The sequence below is a fragment of the Carcharodon carcharias genome, chromosome 13 (assembly GCF_017639515.1).
Source record: "Carcharodon carcharias isolate sCarCar2 chromosome 13, sCarCar2.pri, whole genome shotgun sequence".
NCBI classification, from domain to species: Eukaryota; Metazoa; Chordata; class Chondrichthyes; order Lamniformes; family Lamnidae; genus Carcharodon; species Carcharodon carcharias.
The window spans coordinates 132,437,920-132,452,315 of record NC_054479.1 but is presented as its reverse complement, the minus strand read 5'-3'; the positions used below and the strand labels follow the sequence as shown (position 1 = coordinate 132,452,315).

Here is a 14,396-nt window from a genome sequence, read left to right as displayed (position 1 = left end):
GGTTGGTTGGGGTGAGGGGGGGAGGTGAGGGGACAGGGAAACTGAGGCCCACCTCAGCAGTGTATCGTGCTCCCTGTGGGCATTTAGACATACAGAGGTTGGCTGCCCTTCTATCTGGTTCACCCCCACTCTATTGATGTCCTAACCAGGTGGAAATATTTGTCAAAAGCACAAGCAAGTTGTCTCACATGTGCAGTCAAACCAGAGCAGTACTTAAAGCAGCTCCACTAAAAGCAATCCTGGATTTTAAGTCTCTACCACCTGATGAAGTCACTGTATCTCAAGAAAAGTTCAAAACTCGGCTGCTTGGATGGCTATTTCCTGACTTACTTTGACTCCAAAAATGACTTTGACTTTAGATGATGGCATATTGGTAATATCACCAGACTAGTAAGCCTGAGGCCCAAGCTAATGCTTAGGGAGCGTGGGTTCAAATTCCACCATGGCAATTGGCAGAATTTAAATTCAAGTAACAAAATCTGGCATCGAAATTAGTTTCATGATCAGTGACCATGAAACTATCATTGATGGTTGTAAAAACCCATCCGTTTTACTAATGTCCTTTAGGGAAAGAAATCTGCTGTTAGTTGCTTGGTAGTACAGAACTTGAGTATTGCAGGAAGAACCAGACACACCTTCGAAGCTTTTCGCCTTGCATTCATCAGGTCAGATGCCAGAGTACCAAATTTCAAAGGGAACAACAGTATATACTGCATGAGTAAAAGGGTGCTGATTGGTTGGTAAGTCAGCGCTGATTGGTCAAGAATGTCGCCATGGTGAATGCACCTGAGAGCTATTGTCCACCATGCTTTTGTCTATTCAAAAAAGATGCAATATCTGGACATATTCCTTTTGCCTGCAGAAGCCAGGTTCCTGCATATGGATATATGTAGCTTCCAGGAAGCGTACGTGAGCTTACATTACAGGGCTGATTTATAATCTTAAATTGGTTGTTGATGTAATTCTTAGCACACTCAGGATTGTTCAGCGGGTGCTGTCCAATCACAGAATCACATCTAATGTTAGACGTTATGTCCTGAGTTTTGCAAGAACGGGCTGGTTGAGTGCAGTCAGTACTCTGCCTATTGCGAACAGCCGAAGGGATGTGCTGTTTGATACGATTTGCCAGTTTGTTGGGACGTCGCCCTATGTACCTGGCACTAAAATTTATATACCACGTTGCTCATTTGCGTGATAGGCAGAATGTCTTTTTGGCTTGGCAGCAGCATCCTGTTAGTGGCGAATACCACTTATGTTGCTGCTGCATAGTTTCAGAGTGAAACAGCTAGCTTCACCTGTTGCTCAAATTTTTGACATACTTTACCCTTCCAGGGTAATTTGAGGTAGGCTGGGCACTTTTCATGTCTGAAAGTGACGGCCTTAGCCCCATTCGTGAGTTTGCACGATATACGGTGAGCAATGATCCGATCAGGATAACCATTATCCCACAGGATGACTGTAATGTGCCCTATTTCAGCATCAAGCTTGCATGGTGAGCAAATGGCTTGGGCCCTATTTACAGGGTTGCCGATAAGGCCAATCTTGCAACGCATGGAGCTGTAGGAATTCCAAAGCACATACTGACTAGTGAAGGTAGGCTTATGGTAGACCGTAGTAGAGAACCCATTAGCGGTTTTCTCAACTAGCATGTTGAGGAAAGGAAGTTTGTTAGACTGCTCCATTTCAAAGGTGAATTTGAGTACCGGATGGAGCATGTTAAAGAGTGTAAGGAAATTCTTACAAGCAGCTGCAGATTCAAATATAGCAAATGTATCATCTACATATTGGACATATGCAAGGGGTAGGAGGTTAGGGGTTTTCATGTTTCTTGTGGAAATCGATGAAAATGTTAGTGGGAGCTGGGGATCGAGGGGAACCCATGGCAATACCATCTATTTGGGCATACATGGTGTTGGAGGAAATGGTGGTGTAGTAATAATGTCACTGGATGAGTGATCCAGAGGCCCAGGCTAATGCACTGGGGACATGGGTTTAAATCCCAATGAGGCAGCTGGTAGAATTTAAATTCAATTTATAAACCTGGGATTGAAAGCTAGTCTCAGTAATGGTGACCATGAAACTATCATTGATTGTCGTAAACACTCTGAATTGCCCTCTGAAATGGCCGAGCAAGCCACTCAGCTCAAGGGCAATTGGGGATGGGCAACAAATGCTGTGTCAGCCAGTGACACCTACATCACGTGAAAGAATAAAAAAAATTCAGGCTGGATTCGACTGTGCAAGTTCATAAGTCCAATTCATTCAGATCCAGGACATGGCACCGCGTCTAGTGGTGTTTTCCACTAACGGGATGCTGCTGTCAAGACAAAAAGACGTTTTGCCTACCACACAAATAAGTAGTGTGATGTAAGCATTTCAGTGCCAATGCAGTGCCAGGCACTTAGGCTCTACGTCCTAACGACTGGCAGATAGTATCAAACAGCACGTCCCTTCAGCCATTGCAGTTTACAAAGTACTTGACCGTACTCAACCCAACCCGTGCTTGCAAAACTCAGGGCATAATGCCTAACTTTAGATGTGATTCTGTGACTGAGCAGCATTTGTTGAACAATCCTGAGTGTGCTAAGAATTACACCATCAACCAATTTTAGATTATAAGTCAGTCTCGCAACGTACTTGTGCTTGCTGGAAACTACAGACGTTCATACACAGGGACCTGCCCTCTGCAGGAAAAAGGAAATGTTCAGACATTGCCCCTGTTTTGAGCAAACAAAAGTATGGGGGACAATAGCTCCCTGGTGCATTTGCCATGGCAACATCTCGGCCATTCAGAGCTGACTTGCCAACCAATCAGTGCTCCTTTACTGATGCAGTATAAATTGTCGTTCCCTTTGAAATTTGGCATTCTTGCATCTGTCCTGAAGAGTGCAAGATGAATACCTTCAATGGCATGTCTTTTATTTTCAGCAGTGCTCAAAATCTGCTGACCTTACCTGGTCTGGCGTACATGTGACTCTAGACCCACTGTAAGGTTGATTCTTAACTGCCCTCGGAGATGGCCTCAGAAGTCACTCAGTTCAGGGGGAGTTAGGGAGGGGCAACAAATGCTGGCCTCTCCAATGATGCGCCCATCCCATGAAAGCGTCAAAGAAAACTTAGTTTAGGTTAGCCTTTCCTGTTTGCCCAGCTGAGGTTTGTTAATAAAGTTGCTTGCTTGCAATTGAGACATTGTGTAGTGAATTAAGAGTTCTCCATGGGGATTATGGGAAGCCTTTAGCCCACTCTAATGAATTTCCTCTGTGGTCAACTACGCTCTTAATGAATAAGATCTACCGGGAATTCTTGGGAGGATACTTAGCAACCGGATACTGGAACAGGGAACTTAAATAAACAGAGCTTGGAGATTAGCCTGGACTGATAGGGATGGGAAAAGAGCAGCTGGTAATGATGATGCAGCAGGGGTTTGGGACAGAGGTGGGGTTGGAACAGAGTAAGAGAAGGGCATGCATGGCAACAGTGCAGGGCTAGTGTTAGGGGACAAAGCAGGAGGGATTATGGTGGACATGAGGATGGAGCAGGGGATGGTTCGAGAGCAGTATTGTACATTCCTGCTCCTCCTGGCCTTACATAATTACATACAAACTTAAGGATGAGCTACTTTTTGGCTGGATTGTGAGATGATCCTGGATGGAACATATGTGGTATACAGCAAAAATCTTTTAGTAAAAGTTACCGTGGTACTATTTGGCCAATATTAACCCCTTCACAACATCACTGAAAGCAGAGGATCTTATCTTTATCACATTGCTGTTTGTGGGAGCTTGCTGTGCACAAATTGGCTGTGGTGTTTCCTACAACAGTGCATACAGCGCAAATTTGTTTTGGACGTGTGTAGGTTGTGAATGGCTCTATATCAATTCAACTCTCTCTTTTTCTCACAGGGAGTGCAATGGTGAGGCTGCAGATTCTTCCCTCTCCTCCTCCTCCCCAATCAAGGCCAGCCTAAAATGAGTGCCCTCATGCCTCTACTCCCCCACTGAGCCCAGGCAGCAGACACTGACGTCATGAAATTCCTCAATCTCAGTTTGCCCTGTTGGTTTTTTTTTGCATCAACACCAAGGCATTTTCGTTTATTGTTAGGGCAGCCTGAGTCACTTGATGCACATAAATGTCAGTGGCTTTTGACTCTGGCAGGGTCCTTTGTCAGATTCCATCAGCTCACTGACTTCATTTTGAGAATCCTGTCCTCCTACACTCAAGACTCCCACAGGCTTCTCAAAGCTCCCCGTTAAAAACAACACTGGCACGTCTGTGAGATAACCCAGTTGCCCAGCACAACCAGAGATTCCTTCAGCCTTTCGATCAAAAACAAAAACCATTCTTAAGGAATGGACGCCTGTGGGTTTGGGCCTCCAGTTTTATGAGTTTGCACATCTCCTAGGAGCAAACTGTCCCTTCTTTTAGTTATTCATTGTAAGCACTGTTTTCAACTAAATCCCTTCATCCAGTTGGTTCAGGAGCAGGGTTACGCAGTTCAGGCGGTGAGGCATTAAACTGAGGCCCCATCTGCTCTCCCAGGTGGACATAAAAGATTCAGCAGCACTCACTATTTTGAAGTAGGGCAGGGCCGGGGTGGGGGTGGGAGTGGTGGTTTCACTGTGCTGTGGCCAAAATTTATCCCCCAGCCAAAAAAAGAGACAAATCATCTCACCATTATCGCATCGCTGTTTGTGGGAGTTTGCTGAGTGCAACTGGTCACCGCGTTCCTGTGTGTATTACAACAGCGACGGCACTTCAAAAGCACTTCGTTGGCTGTAACACACTTTCGGATGTAATGAGGTTGTGGAAAACTCAACATCGACACAAATCTTTCTCTTCCTTTCTTTCATTTTTGTCTGCAGGCAACATATCGATGAGCAAGCAATGCTCTGAATCACTTGTGACACACTTTGAGACAGCACTGCAATAAGTGTATGTGTAATCATGTACACCAAGGAACAAATGTCCCTTTTTGTTTGATTTATTTTAAGACCCTTTCACTATTCCTTCAGGCAGGCAGCAGCTACAGTAATGTATAGTACACTGGATGTCAGTATAGATAGGGCAGTGGATGGTGGCCGTTAATTCTGTGCCTTTCCCTTCAGAGAATAGAGTAACATAGATGTCAAAATCATTTACAAATTAAAAATAATGTGCTCCTTTATCAAAGGACAATATTGCAATGTGTCAGTGACAATGCAAGCGATAAATGCCCATTTGTTTTAAGCGAGTTAATACCTCATCCAGGTGATGAGACAGGTTAGGCATTTCTCCGTTAATATTACCATCAGTCATTTTCAGGATTTTTTTTAAACAAAACACACACAAATCCCAGAACAGACTGCACAGGCCAACAGAGGCAGGCATTCTGTTGAAGACAATGAGGTTCCTTTGCAGTTGATTTTCTGGTGCATTTGAAAGGATGTGTCAAACAGGATTACTGCCAGCAAGACACCAGAGGCTAAGGATCAGCCGAAGCAGCCCTCCCTCCTCAAAGAGAAGATAAAAATACATTATTTGTGTAATCTCTCCCATTATGTTTCGCTAAGAGGTGACATTGTACTCTCAACAATACAGTATTATTTTTCCCTCTGTTTAAAATGTCTCAAGGAAAGTTTGTGCTCCAGACAAGCTTCCTCCCACTTTACTTCATCTCACCCTCTCAGCACCTCTTGCTATTCTTTTCTTCCTCATCTATTTATCTAGCATTTCCATAAAGGCATCAATGCTTTTCACCTCAACGACTCCAAGTGGTAGTGCGTTCCACATTCTCACCACCCTCTGGGTAAATATGCTTCATTTGAACTCCCTAGGTTTATTAACAACAAAAAAACTGCGGATGCTGGAAATCCAAAACAAAAACAAAAACAGAATTACCTGGAAAAACTCAGCAGGTCTGGCAGCATCGGCGGAGAAGAAAAGAGTTGACGTTTCGAGTCTTGGACTCGAACTCAAGTTCTGTCGAAGGGCCATGAGGACTCGAAACGTCAACTCTTTTCTTCTCCGCCGATGCTGCCAGACCTGCTGAGTTTTTCCAGGTAATTCTGTTTTTGTTTTTGTTCCCTAGGTTTATTAGTGTTTATCTTATGTTAATGGAGCCTCTAGCTTGCCAGCTGGATTGAGTTGGCAGCATCCCGCACATGCTCGGGTGCAACGCTGCAACAAAAACCCCAGCCGCTACGTGGGGCCTTAATTGGACTAATTGGCCTCCCACCTCTGTGGAGCAGGAAGCCGGTCCTGGGGAATTAAGTTGAGGTGGGACTGGGTCGGTGAGGTATCCTGATGTTGTTCTTCCCCATTTTCCTGGCTCCCCCCTCACCTTTGTCTCCACAGGGTCGGGAAAATTCAGCTCGTCCTATCTAAATTGACCCTCTTGAACCCCTTCATAATTAAAGACCTTTATTAGGTCACCTGGGACTTTCTCGCTTCTGGAGAAAAAACCACAGCCTGTTCACAGAGTCACAGAATTGTTACAGTGCAGAAGGAGGCCGTTCGACACATCGTGTCTGTACTGGCTCTCCGAATGAGCATTATGACCTAGTGCCATTGCCCTGCCTTTTCCCCGTACCCCTGCACCTTACTATTTAAATAATCATCCAGTGTCTTGTTTCTATTTAAATAATCATCCAATGCCCTATTAAATGCCTCAATTGAACCTGCCTCCCCCAAACTTCCAGGCAGTGCATTTCAAACCCGAACCACTTGTTGTGTGAAAAAGCTTTTTCTCACCTCACATTTGCTTCTTTTGCAAACCACTTTAAGACTATGCCCTCTGGTTCTCGATCCGTTTATGAGTGGAAACAGTTTCTCCCTGTCTACTCTGTCCAGGCCCCTCATGATTTTGAAAACTTCTATCAAGTCTCCTCTTAATCTTCTCCTCTCCAAGAAAAACAGTTCTAACTTTTCCAATCTTTCCTCATAACTGAAGTGTCTCATCCCTGGAACCATTCTCGTAAACCTCTTCTGCACTCTCTCCAATGCTTTCACATCCTTCCTACAGTGTGATGCCCAGAGCTGTACACTACTCCAGCTGAGGTCTAACTAGTGTGTTATCCAAGTTTATCATAACCTCCCTGCCCTGGTACTCTATCCCCCTATTAATGAAGCCTAGAATACTGTATGCTTTAGAAACAGCTCTCTCTATCTGTCCTGTCACCTTTAATGACTTATGTGCAAATACATCCAGGTCCCTCTGCTCCTGCACATCCTTTAGAATTGTATCATTTATTTTATACTGACTCTTTGTACCAAACTGTATCACCTCACACTTCTCCACATTGAACTTCATCTGCCACCTATTTGTCCACTCCACCAATGTGTCGGTCCTTTTGAAGTTCTACACTGACCTCCTCACAGTTTACAATTCTCCTAAGTTTTGTGCTGTCTGCAACTTTGAAATTGTCCCCTGCACACCAAGATCTAGATCATTTCTATATATATGGAAAAGCAGGGGTCCCAATATCGACCCCTGGGGAACTCCACTACAAACCTTCTTCCAGCCCAAAAAATACCCGTTAAACATTACTCTCTGTTTCCTATCCCTCAGCTAATTTTGTATACATGTTGCTACTGTACCTTTTATTCCATGACTTATAACTTTCCTCACAAGTCTGTTGTGTGGCACTGTATCAAACACCTTTTGGAAGTCCATATACACCACATTAACAGCCGTGCTCTCATCAACCATCTCTATTACCTCTTCAAGAAACTCCAACAAGTTAGTTAGGCAAGATTTTCCTTTAACAAATCCATGCTGACTCTTCCGAATCAATCCACATTTTTCCATGTGACTATTAATTCTTTCCCTAAAAATTGTTTCTAGAAATTTCCCCACCACTGAAGTTAAATTGACTGGTTTGTAATTGCAGGGCAGATTGTTACAACCTTTTGTGAACAAGAGCGTAATGTTTGCAATTCTCCAGTCCTCCGGCACTTCCACCGAATCCAGGGAGCAGTGAAAGATTATTGCCGGTGGTCCCTGCAATTTCAACTCTCACTTCCTTCAATATTCCTGGATGCATCTCATCCGGTTCAGCCTATTCTCATAGATATAACCTCTCAATTCTGATACTTATCCTGAGATAAAGGAAGGGAAGGAAAGACAGTAACATTTACAATGACGATAAAATGTCCCAATGCATTTTGGCAGTTCACAAGACAAACACCAAAACAGAGCAAAACAAGGAGCTAGGATTAAAGAGGTTGGAGGTAGAGAGATGGAAAGGTTTAGGGAGTTTCAGAGCCTAGGGTCTAAACAGCAGAGGACATGGTGATGATGGAGCAGGGAAAGCTGGGATGGTACAGGAGGGCAATATTGGAGGAGAGATCTCAGAGGGTTGTGGGGGTGGAGGACGTCACCAAGATCGGGACTTTCTCGAGCTTAAACTGCGGTTCCTGTGTGTTAGTCCCACAGTTTAAAATACTATTCCTGGGCCAGAATCTCTGGTTCGGTGTGTGGGAGCGAGCCCCGCACGCCAACGTGTAAAATGACTCACGTCCCCACGTCACCACGCGTCATTCCAATCTTCATTCCACCGACTCCGGTGCGCACCCGCCGAACTGTCAAAGGCCTGTTAAGGCCATTAACTGACTAATGAAACCGATTGTGTCGGGGCTTCCTGTCCAACCTTAAGGTTGGCCGCGGGGGTGGGGTGGGGGGGGGGGGGGGGGGGGGGGGGGGTGGTTGGGCAGGCGAAGGGTCCAGGCGGCCTTCGGATTTTTTGTGAAACCTCATCCACGGGCGGACAGAGGTTTCGTGAAGTGTTTGTCGATTCAATGAAATGTCTTCTGAAAATTCGCAAACATGTCGCAGCTCATGTGACAATTGGGGACATGTCAGAGCAATTTTCTTTTTTTTTTGCAATGTTTTATTTATTAAATCAGCTCCGCGCCTCAGGCAGATTTCTGCGCTCTTTCTCGCGCGTGCACATCCCCGACTCTCCCTCCTCCGCACCCCCCCCCCCCCACCCCCGGCCCCCCCAACGCCCGTACAGGTAGCACTGAGTGCCTCCGGGTGTGCGTCAAGGCAGGCGGGCCTTAATTGGCCCGGCCCGCGCAAAATGGCGGCTCCACACCCACCCGCGCCCGCTCCTGAACTGCCCGCTTGACGGTGGGGGGAAAATGCTCCCCCTGGTTATCTTTCTGCACCCTTAACCATCTTAACTACCTCTTTCAGGTCACCTCACAGGTCCTTCCTTCTCAGACTGGTACGGCTAGGTATCTCTACTTTTTCCTGATTGCTTAGACCCCTCCTGACACAGGGGATCATCCTTGTGAAGGTTAAGAGGAGGTTTAGTGGAGGTGTTTAAAATAATTGATAGTTTTACTGATGAAGGAGAGATTGCTTCCAATGGCAGAACGGTCAGTAGCTGGGGTGGGGCGCAGGCTTAAACTGATTGACAAAAAAGCCGGAGGTGACACGAGGAAGCTTCTTTTTCCACAGAGCAAGTTGTTGTGATTGTCCTGCCTGAAAGGGCGGTGGAAGCAGATTCAACAGTAACTTACGAAAGGAGCAGTGGATAAATACTTGAAAGGGAAAAAAATGACAGGGCTCTGGGGAAAGAAGGAGAAGTGGGTTAACTGGATAGCTCTATCAAAGAGCCAGCCTAGGCACAATGGGCCTAATTTCTTCCTTCTGTGTTGTATCGTTCTATGATTCTATGACTCTTTCTGCACTGCTTTTATTAGTTAAAGCCTCTCCTGGTTCTCAGAGGCCAAAATTTGATGCAACCGTAGAGCCATAGATTGGACACAGAACAGGAGGCCATTCAGCCCATCATTGCTCTGCAAGAACAATTCACCTAGTGTCACATCCCTGCCTTTTCCCCATGGTCCAGGACAAAACTATTTCACAATATGACTTGTGAATAAGAAGCTTTGGAAGATCCTCAAGATGCACTTTTGATTAGAACACTAGAAAGTTTGATCATTAGCCTCTCTGATTTACTTTTTATTACTTTAGTTATCTGTATCCTAACGCACACCAAGCCCTGTTCACCCATCATTCCCGAGCCCACTGACCTACATTGGCTCCTGGTCCATTCTGGTAACGCCTTGATTTTCAAATTCTCATCTACGTGCTCAAATTCCTCCATGACCTTATCCCCTCCCGAACTTGGTGACGTCCTCCACCCCCACAACCCTCTGAGATCTCTCCTGCAATATTGCCCTCCTGCACCATCCCAGCTTTCCCTGCTCCGCCATTGCCATGTCCTCTGCTGTTTAGGCCCTAGGCTCCGAAACTCCCTAAACCTTTCCATCTCTCTACCTCCAACCTCATCCTTTAAGGCATTCCTTAAAACCTACCTCTTTAATCCTAGCTCCTTATTTTGGTGTTTGTCTTGTGAACTGCCAAAATGCACTGGGACATTTTATCGTCATTGTAAATGTTACTGTCTTTCCTTCCCTTCATTATCCCTTCCCCTCACCCTTGATTTCATCCACTTACTGTGAAGCAGTAGCTTCTTTGCTTCAAGGCTGAAAGGTAGTCTTTTAAGTGATGGCTAATCAAAGAATCCCCTTCCAGGGGATCAATTATGTTTTGAAATTTGTTGTCCCCTTTTATATTATGCTGCAGTCCCTCAGTCCCTTTACCTCACCGATTTAGACTGTTGCTATTGACAACAATGCAACCCAGATGCGCTGGGGCACAACACTTCAGACAGTCTGCTGGACATGGGATCATTTTTTACTGCATAGTTGTATCTGACGGCACTTGAGGTACAGAAATAGGCCATTCAGCCCCTCCTGCTCGTTCCGCCTGTTACTTCAGCTCTATTTCACCTTTGACAGTCAGAGAAGGTGAAAGGGGATATAAGGAGGAGCTGAAGAACTTCACGGTCAAATTCTTTTTGCTGAGGAAAGCTTATTACTGATCGAAACAATGAAACTTGCTCTGGCGTGTGTGAAAACGGTGGGGAATGTTAAAATTAATAACAACAACAACAAAAAAAACACTGCTGCAAGCCAGATATCATTGCCAGTTAAGGGTTTTGTTTTGCGCGCAGCTTTGATATGGTGCTTCACACAAGGTTAGGATGCCCAGTTCTCCCACAGACAAGCTGTTTTTACTCTCAGCAGGCGTTAACTCGATTCTATTTTGTTACATGCCTGGGTCCAAACAACTAAAACCCGTGGCACCAAAGGGAGTGAATTGAATGGATTAATTTCCTGCATATGTAGTAAAAATAACCTCTTGACACGGGTGGCAAAAACACTGCATCAGAAACCCAAAAGGTCCTCAAATGTTCTTCAGACCAGCCACAGGAAACTCTTCCTCTTTTATATAATTCATGGTGACCTCTTTGTATAGCCCAATACGTATAGTGATTGTCTTTTTGTTCTCCTCCTTTTAGCCATTGTAAAATTAATAGTAAGCAAAGGGCTTTGCCCATTTCCACTCAACGTTAGGCTGTTACCGATGTTTCAAACGCCCTTTCAACAGCAATCACAACTTGCATTTGTTTAGCGCCTTTAACATAATAAAATTATCCCAAGGTGCTTTGCATGAGTGTTACCAGACAAAAAAAATTGACACCATTTCTTTGAACTCCCTCCCTAACAGCACTGCAGGTGTACCTACGCCACACAGGCTGCAGCAGTTCAAGAAGGCAGTTCACCACCACATCGTCATGGGCAATTAGGGATGGGCAATAAACGCAGCTCTCCCTCAGCCTGCTGTGCCCACATCCCGTGGGTGAATAATAAAACCCGCGCTACCTCACAAGGTATTGGGACAGCTAACCAAAGGTTTGGACACATGAGGTAGGTTTAAAGGAGGACACAAAGGTAGAGAGGTGGAGAGGTTTAGTGAGGGAATTCCAGAAATTAGGATGGGTGCCAGTGATGGAACAAAGGAAATTGGGGATGTGGAAAAGGCCAGAAATAAAGGAGCGCAGATTTCTTGGATGGTTGTTAGGCTGGAGGAATAATGAGGGGGGGGGTGGTTAGGGCACAGAGGGGTTTGAAGACAATGAGAATTTTCCAGTTAGGTCTGGCTCCCCAGCATTTTTCCAATCTTCATGGGGAGACTTTTCCCCATGTCGGGCGGGCCGGTCAGGAGCAGGCGTGGGCAAGGCGGGGAGCCGATCACTAAGGCCCGACCAACGTGATGCACAGGGCCGGTAGCACTCAGCACTACGTGTGGGGGTGGAGGGGGAAGAGAGAGAGAGGGTCGGAGCCTGCGCTTTTTCACGCAATGCGCGCGAATGAGCGCAGAAATCTCCCTGAGGCACGGGAGGTTAAGTAGATATTGAGAATTTTTAATAAAGAAAGATAAGAATTATTTACGCATGTGACGGTGTCACAGGAGCTGGGACATGTTAATGAGCTGAGCAAAATTTATTTAATAAAACCTTCAGGAAATCTCATTCCGCCCGTGGATGAGGTTTCCTGAAAAACACGAAGGCCACTTAAGGTTGGACAGGCAGTGTTGGTAATTAATTTAATTGGTTTTTCAATGGCCTTAACAGGCCTTTGACAGTTCAGGGGGGGGCGCAGCTGCCTCCAGCAGGTGCCTGCCGAACGAAAGATCTGAATGACATGCAGTGACATCGGGATGCTCCCCTCCGCACGCCGACCGTGAAAATTCTTGGCCCATATGCGGGTTTAACGCGCGAGTGTCAGTGGGCTGCTCAGTAGGGGGAGCCATCACGGTTAAGCACCACTCCAAGCTTGGTCAGAGGAGTAGGTTTTAAGGAGGGTCTTAAAGGAGGAGAGAGCGGGACGTAGAAAGTGGGGAGGTTTAGGGAGGGAATTCCAGAGCCTGGGGTCAGGGCAGCAGTGGTGGAGAAATTATAATTGGGTGTGCTTCCACTTTCCAGGGAAGGAAGGTTTCCCTGAATAAAAGGGATTTTCTCCCCCTTTCCTTTCTTCAGATCTTCTCGCACCTACTCTAGCTGTGAAGGTCAATGAGCTGTTACAAGTTTGTTTCTAGTGCCACTCTGAATCGGAAAAGTAACTTTGAGTGACAGTCACTTGGATGCTTCCCTTCCTCTTAGCATTTTGCAAAGCAGGGAATTGCCTCACATTCAGAGTGTTGTGGGTCCCAATCTGCACTCTTTGCATGCTATGTTGCAGACATGCCAGGACCTTGGTACTGCTTGCCACTGATAAATGCTATATTTAACCTTCCTTCAACTGTGTAAAGACAACTTAAAAGTTTGCAGCTCTACTTGTCCCACCCTTCCTTAAACCATTTTATATTTCACTTCTCTTCTATTTTTAACTTAGTTCTGTTGAAGAGTCATACGGACTCGAAACATTAACTGGGTTCCTTTCCGCAGATGCTGAGTTTTTCCAGCTATTTTTATTTTTTGTTTTAAAAGTTTGCAGAATGAGTTTGCGATTCTCAAAGGTCACTTCATCTGGTGCACCACAGCTGGCGTTTGCCAGAGGCGGGTTGCTGCCAACCCACTTCAACTGAGGTGAACCTACCTTCCAATAGGGGGCCAGTGAGTGGGAATGGAGTTACTATTTACATTGGTAGAAAAGGGTAATTGTGGGGGTGGAGAGCAGAATTAAAGACAATAAATAAAAACAACCAACAGCCCAACTTCTCTTTGCTGGGCAGCAAAATACAAAATGAAGACACGAGGGGTGAAAGTGGATTCGGACTGGGGAAGCAAAACAACTGTTTGGTGCCTGTTATTCAACAAGCTCAACATTCAGTTCCATCGGGCAGGGCATATGGCAGGTCTCCAATGTGAGATCTCATTTTGCATTCCCCTCCAATTTCATCCCCGCGTCCTCATTCAGAACACAGGGAGTAGGAATAAATGGGTCATTGTCAGGTTGGCAGGCTGTGACTAGTGGGGCACTGCGAGGATCAGTGCTCGGGCCCCAGCTATTCACAACCTATATCAATGATTTGGATGTGGGGATTAAATATAACATTTCCCTGTTTGCAGGTGACACAAAACTAAGTGGAAGTGTGAGTTGTGACAAGGATGCAAATGCAGATTTGGGGATTTGGAGAGGCTAAGAGAGTGGGCAAAAATTTGGCACATGGAAAACAAAGTGGGGAAATGTGAGGTTACCCACCATGTTAGGAAAAACAGAATTACAGAATATTTCTTAAACGGTGAAATGCTGGGAAGTGTTGAACTTCAAAGGGACTTAGGTATTCTTATTCATGAGTCACTGAAAGCTACCAACTCCCAGATGGCAGGTATCCAATCAGGCTCTTTGCTGGGAAAGGACAAGTTGGAGCAGGGATGGTGGGTAGTAAAATTCAACATTGGTAAGAGTGCATGATGTACAGCAGTTATACACCCTGTCCAAAGGGGAAATTGAGTAGGCTCGAAAACAGGTGGATGATTCACGACCCTTCCCGTTTTATGTCCATATTGAAGTTGAATTTTACCCACCTTAAGTCTTAACTTCAACACAAAAAAAGT

The 14,396-nt window shown here is 45.4% G+C and overlaps 1 protein-coding gene across 3 annotated transcripts in view; it reads right to left on the bottom strand.

The window, feature by feature from the left end:
* podxl (podocalyxin-like) overlaps positions 1 to 14,396 on the bottom strand; it is a 162,874-nt gene that overhangs the window by 123,938 nt on the left and 24,540 nt on the right. The gene's annotated exons all lie outside the window — the stretch shown is intronic.